This window comes from Oryza sativa, chromosome 9, assembly GCF_034140825.1.
Source record: "Oryza sativa Japonica Group chromosome 9, ASM3414082v1".
Taxonomy (NCBI): Eukaryota; Viridiplantae; Streptophyta; class Magnoliopsida; order Poales; family Poaceae; genus Oryza; species Oryza sativa.
The window spans coordinates 10,915,837-10,927,332 of NC_089043.1; the positions used below are offsets into that span (position 1 = coordinate 10,915,837).

At 35.4% G+C, this 11,496-nt stretch overlaps 1 long non-coding RNA gene across 1 annotated transcript; it reads left to right on the forward strand.

The window, feature by feature from the left end:
* The first annotated feature begins 9,224 nt into the window (after positions 1–9,224).
* LOC112936482 (uncharacterized) lies at positions 9,225–9,775 on the forward strand. Its single transcript, XR_003238765.2, has 2 exons — positions 9,225–9,375; positions 9,517–9,775. It is a non-coding gene; the product is annotated as an uncharacterized lncRNA (long non-coding RNA).
* The last annotated feature ends 1,721 nt before the right edge of the window (positions 9,776–11,496 follow it).

An 11,496-nucleotide genomic window follows, 5' to 3' on the forward strand; every position in this document is an offset into this window, starting at 1 on the left:
CGCAGAGAAAAGAAGAGAAGAGTGAGAGACAGAAGAGGAAGGGAGAAAGAAGACTCAGCCTGACATGTGGGGCCCATGTGGGTCCCATGCTGACTCAGCTGCCACGTCGGATATAACCGGGGTCAAAACCACCGATGGACCTAAAACAAACGGTTTTGTTAGTTGAGGAACACCCGGTATCTAGTTTTGTGATTGGGGGACGATTATGTATCTCGATGACAAGTTGAGGGACCTTGGGTGTACTTTTTCCTTTTATAAATGCCAACACCTAATAGTTCTGAATTCACCTTATTTAAAAAGATAGTAAAGAGATTTCATTGAAGTGCTACTCCTTTCTACTTTTTGGTTATTTTTTTTCTTTTCACGATGGGCTTGGTTCAATTGATATTTTCTAATATTTTTTTATATTTTTAGGGAACAGTATGTTTTACCCGGTCTCTATATCCAACTAGATATATGCAATCATTTAAATTGAGAACTTAGCCCCCTCAAACAACCCAATCTAAAATTTGCTCTTACGAATATATTTAAATTGAGAACTTAGCCCCCTCAAACAATCCAACACTACAAAAGTGATTTTTCTGTACGAGGCCCATTGATTTTTGCAAACGGACCATAACTAGTGGCCTATAAAAATCGATGGTTATTTTTGCATGCGGCCCCTTAAGTGGTCCGTATGGAAAAATCGATTTTCACATACGAGCCTCTTAATAGGGCCGCACTTAAGTAAATATCGAAAAGACATGTGCTCTACTGCTGGCTACAGTGACCTAAATTGATATGAAATTCGCACCTATAATTCTATTTAGGTCACTGCAGCTAGTAGTAGACTACATGTCTTTTCGATATTTACTTATTGGCATTCTGGCTTTGGATTTACATATGTGCGGAGGACTGGAATTTCTTCTCATCTTGCATTTTCTTAATTAAATATTCACGGCTCCAGTTTAATAGTTTTATATGTAAGCCGGTTGTTCTGAAGCATTAACTTAACTTAAATAGTGGAGTCGTATCTTCACTTAGCATAAGAAAAAAACTATTGCAACCTAGCTTTGTCTTGATAGTATAATACCTTAAAAAAAGGCCAAATGAAAAGTTTCTTGTTTGTTTACGTTACAATAAAATTAGCCATGAACTTGCTAACAGTGCTCGCTTAGAAAATAGGTCAGTTTTTTGGTTTGGCCATAAGTGAGAAACTGTTTCTCTGCACTCATTCTGGTCGAATGTAATTGCTCTTATATTAATTATTGATAAATCCCCCCCCAAAATAAATAAATAAATAAATAAAGTATGCACCTAGGCTTTTTTCCTTGTAAATAAATTTAGTACCTGTATTATCTCAAATTGGAGCAAACTCTATTCCAAAATCATAGCAAACCAGGGAAAAAGCAAAGACCACCAGTAGCAGTCATCCCAGGGTAGCGTCACCACCAGACCATCTTTTCATAAAGTCCCAATGACTTTGTATAAGTGAAGGAATTAATAGGAATTGAAATTCGACACTCATGACTCAATTGATTAATGAACACATTTATACAGCTTTGAAATTTCTGAGCAAAACTTGGTCCAGGTTTCATGAGTCATGACATCGCGGTTACCAGCTGTTTAGCACGTGTAGTTGTGGTTTCTGTACTATTAAATTTTTGTGCTTACACTTAACTATCAAGTAACAGTTGTACGACACCACAAATGGAACTAGCAGTCTAACAAACAGATAACTGAAAGTAGTAACCAGCAGACAAGGGTGCAATTGTCCTGTTGATACTACAGTTTACTCCCTTACAATTTGTTTAATCAACTACACATTAACTGTACGGTAGATCAAAATGCATGCATGAGTTGGGGAGCAGATAAATTATAGTACTATTAATCTAAATATTTGGCTCATTAATATAGGAATTCTATGTACTTAGACTATCAATTTAATTCGAGAAGTTTTTCGATCCACTGTTTCCTCATTATATATATATGTTGATCCTTTCGATGATCAGTACTAGTATATAGTTGGTGCCAGATGAGCTAGGGCACAGCTGGTAACGGCCATGCAGCCACCGGCGGCTCAATTTCTTGTAGAAACACGTACACTATAAACAGTTTATAGACGCTCATAACACACACTTACGCTGAATATACATAAGAACATCAGAAAGACCGGGCCAACATATGTTAAGATTGATCAAGTTATCACGAGCACCTTACTATCGATGGGAATATTTCTTACCATTGAAAGAATAACTAGCCGTAAATCTAAGCACCCATATTAATTCTAGGATTTCAACCTGGGTGGATTGATTTCACCACAAGGAATCTAACCAGTTGAACTATGCTTATTTCACACAGCCACCAACTTCACGTTTATAATATGTAATATGTATATATCCTATTTTAAATCACAAACGTTCTACTTTCCTTCCCATCCCAAATCCATGTATATAAAAAAGCTCATTTTCCACCCTAATCTTGCATACGAAATAACCAGTCCCTTTCCACACCCTAAGGGCATCCTCAATGTTTGTGGTGTAGTGTAACCTTAAGGTGGGCCCTATGAATAGTAAGCCATTGTTAAAGCCATACCCACAATGCTATGGTTAGAATTTAGCCATAAGATGGGCCCACATAGAATGGAAAAATAATTGTTTGATCTCTTGTTCATGAAGTGAATGAGAGAGAAAAAATATTTTCTTTTTGCTTATGGTAGACCTTAAGCATAAGGTGCACTCTAAACTAATGCTACTTTCCACAATGTATATAGCTCACTTTACAAGTGCAATCATTACCTTAAGGTCACCTTTTTCATACATTGTGGTTGCCCTAATCCCCCTAATAAATAAGCGCTCAAAGAAAGTTTTGTTTCAAAAAAAAAACAACCAAGAGAAAAATTTCGGAGAAAAGAAAAAGTTGAACCACGTTCACTAGATACCATCCCGCTGAAAGTTCATCCCCACTATGTATAATTAATGCTATTTCTCTCTTCTCTCATTAAAGTACATTAGCTTAATTGTTTGTAGCCATTGGATGCTTGATCTATGATTCAAGTTATATCCCTCATATCACCTTAGTTTTATCTTTGAATGATTACTCTATATTATCTCCGTTTTTTTTTCTTTTTCTCACTGAGCCACTTCACTTTGTTTTTACTTTTAACAGATCAATATATATGATTTATATTTATTTCAGTAGTCCACCACAAGGAAGAAAAAATATATAAAGTATATAATGCTATATTAATCTTGTAGCTATCTTATATGTTATTTCTACTATTATCATACAAAACTCCCACCACAACATGTGCGGTTTCATACAGTTAACAGAAGAGGAGTTGGCTCAAGCAGCTGCAAGCCCCGTCAATGTTAAAAGAGAGTATCCATTATATGCCATTGAGTTTGTCACAGATTTACGATTTGCCACTGACTTCATCATGTTCTACAATATGCCATTGACTTTTGCTTAACTTCTAAGATTTACCATCGTCACCTGGTTAGTCTTCGTTAGTACAGTACAAATTTTTCCAAATGACCAAAATACCCCTGGGACAAAACATTCAAAATTTGGATAAAAATTCTGAAATATCAGATTTTATGTTTTTGGCCAAATTTTGGATGTTTACAATCTTATGTTTATAGTATGATATTTTTGGAATTTTTGTACAATTTTGGAAGTTTTTGTCCTTCGGGTATTTTGGTCATTTCGACAAAATTGTATAGTGCTGACAGAGGCTAATCGGACAGCGATGATAAATTGTAAAAGTTAAGCAAAAGTTGATGGCATATTGTAGAACGTGATAAAGTTAGTGGCATATAAGGGATTCACCCATGTTAAAATAGTCCATTAACCAACTCTTTTTCCAATAATCGTATGTTGTCACATACCGTAATTTTCTAATTAATTAAAACAGGCCCTATTATCTAGTGTTGACATTTAATGTAGAGTGAAATGCACCCCGTTAGTGGCTAAACTTATCGCAATGTGTCACCTAGGTCAAGTTACTTTGAAAATGCAGACTTATTACTTGAAACTTTTAAAAATGTGTCATCAAGATCCAAAAATGTCAGGTGGCGTTGACGTTGCTGCTGCCTCCCTTATGCTCTCTCCACCATCTTTCTCTTTCTTTCTCCTCCCCTCCCTCTCTTTTCCTCACCACTTCTCTGTTTGAATGGAGCAAGAGACCCTGCTACTTTCGAATACTCTTCTGCTTAGGCCATTATTGCCTAGGCCCCACAAAGCATCTCCATCGGGTCACCACTCCACCCCCTTCGGATCTCCTGATCCCATGTTGACTGGTCTCTGACCGGCCTCCGATGTGGCCCTGCTCCTCCGTAAACCTCGACGTTGCTGACCTACCCTAAGCTCCCTCGTCATTTTGCTTATGCTTCTGCTTCTGGTGGCGCCATTTCGCTATTGTTGCTTCTGCGGTGGACCACATGCTAGAGAGAGAGGAGGGAGGTGGGCAGGTGGCAACAATATCAACAGTGCCAAATAGGATCTCTGAGGGGATGTATGTATGCGTGACAGGGTATTTGACAGTTTTTGGACCTGTAAGAAAATTCAGCAAGTATTAGGAGGTTGATCTACAATTTCAATGTATATGTTACATAGCGTGATAAGTTTAGGGACGCGGGGAGCATTTCACACTTTAATATCATAGGTCAGTCCATATGATTTAGGATGCGCAAGGACAGTACACATTTATGCCTTTTCACTTGTGTTCCTTATATTGATGGGGACTGCATGCCAGCAAGTTCAGCCAAGAAAAATAGTAATTATGTGTTGCAAATGAACATGATACTACCGTGTTGAATAATTCAACTGAATTAAGTGTTGCAAATGAATATGGTAGTACTCCTTTTGAACAATTCAAATGACTAACAGACCACTTTGTTGATGATTTACTTGATAAGAATTTTCAAATTAATTTTTTCAATGAAGTTGTTATTTTGACAAGCAAGCATAGTTTAGGTAATTGAAGATGAGGCATTGCATCTGGACCGTGCAATGAAGTGCTTGATATTTGGATGTAGAAGTACCAAGTGAATAAATTTTTACGTGCTACCCCTAATATGCGTGCATGGTAGTCATCTATATAGGATTGGTAATGAGTTAGAGAAGTCATAAGAGATGGATGAACCATCCTTAATGTAAAAGGTAGCCTCAATCCCACCACGTGAGCATCAAGAAGCAGATAGAAAGCAAGATTTGAGTCAAAACAAACCAATAAAATAAAATCATTCTATGTTGACAGGGTTTTTTTTATCAGAGGTAATATATTAACATGTTACCGTTTTAATTGATCAGTACTTTTATTTGATTTGCAGATGACTTGAATAAAATTAAATGTAATAGCCACCTCCATTAGTAAACTCCCTCTAGGAAATAGGATGTCAATACGCCAAGATTAATTATATTCATTAGTTAGACTACATAGGAACAATATACTGGACCACTTAATGTTTTGTATCTTTATTAGTTACGGGACGAACCGTGGATTAATATGGTTAAATAAAATCTTAATAAATGTTTTAATGCACGTAGTTTAACAGATCACATCAAGATATGCATTAATGCATTTGTGTGTGTGTGTGTATATATATATAGGTATAGCTCAATCCAATCCACAAAAAACAGTAGTCAATTGTGCACACTGACTCTTTCTAATTTCAACACCTTGTGCCTACAATTAGGGGAAATGTGATGCAGACCTGTGACAACAAGTTGGTTGACTCGGCCAGCCTAATTAACTTGACTCTCAAACATACTGTCCCGGCCGTTAACCTTCATTAATTCTCCTATAGTTTCGCATCTGAGATATGCATGCATAGTAGCGACCTTTTTCTCCCTATAAATATATGCTCAAGTTCAAGCAGGCACGCAATAAACATACTAAAACCATACAAGCAACCATATCCACATAGCTTGAGTTAATTAGTTCGTCGATATATCTAGCCTAGCTATCTCAATTGATCAACATGGGGTTTTCTCATGCGATTGCGATCTTGTTCATCTTCCTCGTGGCCTCACCACCATCACCTTCACATGCTAGGATGGTGCCAAACGATGATACCCAGCATGTAAGCAGCAGGAGTACTACTCCTCGATGTTCAGATGAGTTGATCCATGTTCAGGTGCCTCCAACGCCGGCGAAGGGCGGCGCTGGGCGCAGTAGAGCGCTGTGGTCAGCACCAAGCGATGGCGTTGGTCATTAGTTACAAGCATGTATCGATCTGCTACCCATGGTTTCTGAAATAATTCTTGCTTTGTTAGATTTACTGGCAATAATGATGCAAGTCTAAAACTGTCAGATTTTACAAAGCATGCAGCTGATAGATATATTATTTATTTGTTTCTGATGTTTTATAAGTACTATTAGATTTCTAAACATGAAAAGCAGCTGTGTACTAGCTTAAATTGTAATTTTGATAAATTATATATATGTCTCTTGTAGCTATTATATATTTATATTTATGTGTATTGGAGAGCTTGAATATTCTGTGTCCTCCTCCAAATGTTTGGCGCTGGTTATTTTAATTTTAAGCTAACCAACATAAAAAAAAAGGAGGGAGTATATATACTCCCTCTGGTTCCATATTAATTGACGATTTAGACAAGGTTTAGGTCAAACTTTTATAACTTTGACCATCAATAACTTTAAAAATATTTAGTTTAAAGGAACTAGAACAATATATAGAACAATATATAGATTTGTCTTTTAAAGCACTATAATAAAAGTAAACATGTATTTATTTATTATATATATTATAATAGAAAAATAAGGTCAAAGATATATCTCGTAGACCGTGTCATTGTCCAAAACGTCATTTAAAATGGAACCGGAGGGAGTATGTGTTTCCAACGTTGTCTTAATATATGATTGTGATCCATTTTGTGTATTTAAACATTGCGAAATTCACAATCTATGTGGCAAACCAATAGAATTCTTATCACAACTGCGTATCAATAACACACATACATATATATGCCCACGTATATACTATGTGAGAATTTGTATATAATGTTAGATTGTCACGTGTGAAAGTGACATTTAACCTCGATCGGAACTATAGAGCTCTGAATGAGAAATAAAACACTGACAGGATGAAGTATGAACGCAGCATAGGCGGAGGTGTGCTGGTGTCCATCCCCCACTGCTTTTACACTTTTTATAAATTAGTCACCGATATTTTCTGATATTTTGGAATAGATATTTGTTTGAATCAAGTTAAAACCATATATTCAAATGAGAAAACATCTAATAGTAACATATTTGATAAAAATATATTTTGTCTGTAATATTATTACATATTTTTTTGCTTGTTTCCATAAAAAAGGTAAGAACTGCAAAATGGTTCGCCATTGTAAAAGTCTTGGAGACATGAACAAAGAAGTACTTCTATAAATAAAAAGGCACCAATCTGAAAGCGATATGGGTGCTGTAGAAAAAGAAATTTCGAACCTTTGTTTTGCACAAAGTAGTATCTATCGAGCGTTGAAAAATAATCTGAGTAAGACCTTTCCATTTGCTGATGGTGACGACTCACAAACCAAGCTGAAGCTGGGCTTTGAATTCAGAACCACCAAACAAATTTAACACTGCAGCACTTTTTGATAGTTAGCAATGCTGATAAGGAGGTAACTTTGAAAGGGACTGGTTCATGAATTTCCTGAACTAAAGTAGCTCAGCGGTACATTTCGATGCGTCTACGTTAGTCAAAACAATGAAAAAACAGCTGTTGATCATGAAACCCCAGTTTTTTGGGCCATTATTTCATTTTTGCATAAAATTAATTCAGGTTTTGCATTTTAGTTAAGGCATGCAAAACATTTTTGCAATTTAAAAGGAATAAATTTCAGAAAACACTACATTCCAGGGCTTTCATAACACAAAACCCTAGGTTTTGCTATTCGTTTCATGAAACACTAGGTTTTAGGACAAAATATTTCATAAAACGTTGGGCTCAAGCTTATATAGTCCATATAACTAATATATTTGTCTATAATAATTGTGAACAAATTTATGAGATAGTTTTTAGTACATATATATCCAGGTAAGTCGTTTTCAACAATCGTTGATCACCACGGTTTGATTACTCATGTCATTGTCAGTTAGGATTTTTCAAATTTTTAGCGCAAAATTGAGAATAAAAATAAAGTAAACGAGAGGGATATGTAATTTGACTCAACTAATATGAATTTATGTTGAAACAATCATAAATGATAATGAAATATGAGTGTTTTATATATATGGGTTTCTTGATACATTTTGCCCCAAAATATGGGATTCCTTGAAATAAATTACAATAATTAAGGTTTCGTGTTACTGGTGCCCCAGTGGTTTGTGTTTTGTGAAATTTACTCTTAAAAGAATATTAACTTATCGTCGACATGATGCTTTGTAGTTAATATACTAAAATAAAGTGAAGTGTTCTTACATATCATGAAAAGCTCCTGCTGAAATAGTTTTATTTTAGAACAAATTACACTTTGCACCAGTTAGGTTAGACCCTTTTTAATTTTATACTAGGTTTAGCAAATACTTTACACTAGGGTGCATTGAAATAAGTTTCACTTAACCCCAAGATATATCATCATATCTGTAGAAATTCATGATTGACTTCAATTTTCAATTCTTTTGATGGTAAGCAACTATTTTGCGAATTCGATTTCACTGCCCTTCCTCTAGGCTGCAAACACTATCATATGCTGGCCACCGCCTCACGGGGCTACGCAGCTCTGCCTCTAGCATCCTGCCCTCACCGAGCTCCCGAACCTTGTCGCCCGTGTATCTTACTATCTTTCAGCTTGTGCAGCGCATGCTGACTGACAATTAGTGAATCAGCCCCCCCCCCCACCAACACACACACGTCCGAAGAAAAACATTGAAAAGTGGTTGAATACAATCTCAAATCCCAACAATTGAGCAATACATAGAGCTAGAAAGTAATAAATAATGCCACTATATTTGATTGATGATAAAGATATATTTACTCATTTTAGTTTGTTTTATAGTGGAACCCAAAGCAATAAATGCCAATCTAAATAGAGGAATTAAATAGAAAACACAAAACTGGCGAATCAGATATGGTAACATTAAACATCACAATAAAATATAGAGCATTAAATTGACGAGACCAACATGTATCTATATCTATCTATATATCTTATCCCTGCGATTTTGTTTTGCTTCTATATAAACAACAACAAAGTTGTTGCCAGTTTAAGTCCCACCAAATTAAACAGAAGTGGTGCAGAGATACTATACAGTTAGCACCACTGTCATCACGGCACCATTGAAAAGCAATATGTCGAGGCCACTATACTCGATAGCTGTTGCTGTTTGCATAGTTTTTGTGGTTATGTCGACCATCCCATCATGCTATGGAGGTATATATATAGCGCAGATACTTCAATTTTAATACTGACTAGTTAGTTTTGATCGATTAACCCGCCAATTTCTGTTTGATTCAATCAATTCATGCGTTAATTAATATTGCACTGTGCATTGCATATTGAATGTATCTCTAGATGAGGAGACATTCACCGATGAAGTACCACACTGCAAGATTGTAGCATGCACCAACAAATGCAGAACCCATCACCATCCGAAATACACTGCGCGGTGTATTCACAACACCAACCCCGAGCAGTGTTGCTGCAAAAAGGATGACGCCGGCGTGACAAAATAATTTCATGCATGTTATTAATTTCTCGGCTGCGCAGTGTATGCGTCTATATATTTCTCTTCGATGCAGATAAAATAAACAAGTATTTATTTGCATTATTATATGATATCGACCCAATATCTTTCTGCCTATATCTATCTATCTATCTATCTATCTAATCTTGTTGAGCACGACCAATGTTATCAGAAATCGATTAGCTGTTAAATGGTGAACACAAGTGAACAGACAGTCTAGGGACTACCAAATAATTGACATAAAAAATTATCGATATCTACATCTACACTATTTTTAGTTAAAAAAACAAGTCGCATTCTCTGGTTTTTTGCTTTTTCCACTCCCAAATCTCGATATATGATATACAGCTAGGGATGGATGTCGAGCTGGCTCAGCTCGGCTCGGTCTACCTCGTTAGGATAACGAGCTGGCTCGGCTCGGCTCGTTATCCTAACTAGGAAGGTAGCCCGCATATACGTGCGGGCATATTGTTTAATCTTGTTTGAACTTTCATTACAAATGTTTATGTGTAGATTATATTTTTGAAATATTTTTTGACTATATTTTAAACTTATCTTCGTTAATAACTGGTTTGGGTGTATTACTTGAAACTGTATGTCCTCAAATTTATTAGAAAAAATATGTCATAATAATGAAGTTAGTTCATATCTATTTGTATTATGTGTGATTCTTTTTTAAAATTTTTTGAGTTTCCAATCTTTATATAACATTTTTTAATTTTGTATGCTATAGATGACTTTAAGTAACATTTTAACTTTAGTAATGAAAGATATTTTGTATTAAAAATATAGCCAACGATACTACTTCATCTAATCAAAGATAGACTTATATTACTTATATTCCCTCCGTCGCATAAATCGAAGGAGTTAAATTTTATCCCTAAATAATAGAAGAATTTATATGTAACTGAGACAAAGTGATTTTTTTTAAATACTATCACGATAATCTCCAAAGTACCGTATCATATTTTGATAAAAATCTATAGTGTAGTGCATGTTAGTTTAGTATCCGGTTTGTTTTCAACACCTATTTTTTCTAATCTCATGAGACACCTTTGGTAATTTGGAGAATAAATATGTACATTTACATTAGCGTTGTATTTTCATCAACTGTTTTTACACCTAAAATCTGATTTGAAATTATTATCATAACATAAATATTACATGTCGGCTCCATATTTGTGATGTATTTAGGCTATAGATAATAGTAGTTTATTTATTTTGAAGGAATACAACCGGATCGCAAATTGGATATATAATTTCAAAATAATTTAAAAGATAGAACGCTTAAAAGCATTGGTTGGATATTTTATATTTACATTTGTGTAAACTTGAAGATTTTATCCCTAAATTGTAGAATTGCCGATTTTTTGACTTTATGATAAGTATGTTTTATGTTCTTCCGGCAAACGATATGTAAGTATTATTGTTTTCTCAATCATATGTACGTACGGAGTACTTTTTCCGATGTAACAGTTATATATTTCTCATGTATCCATGTATGGAGAAATGTATTATTTTTAAGGCAAAATTTGCTACAGGACACTCAAATATTGTGGCCTTTACTGTAGGACACCCGAAGATCGTGAATCTTTTCGTGGACACTGTAAAAATGTGGTAATTAGCTGCTGGACACTCCTCCGATTATTTTATTATTTCTGGCCGAATCAGAGAGAGAAAGGGTGGTGAAAGTACCAAAAAGCCCCTGCGCCATTTTTCTTGTAAACGTTGGTCGAACCAGACCCGATCCCCTCTCGTGTGAGCCCGAGCTTGACATAACCAATCCCCTCTCCTTTGAACCCTAGCTT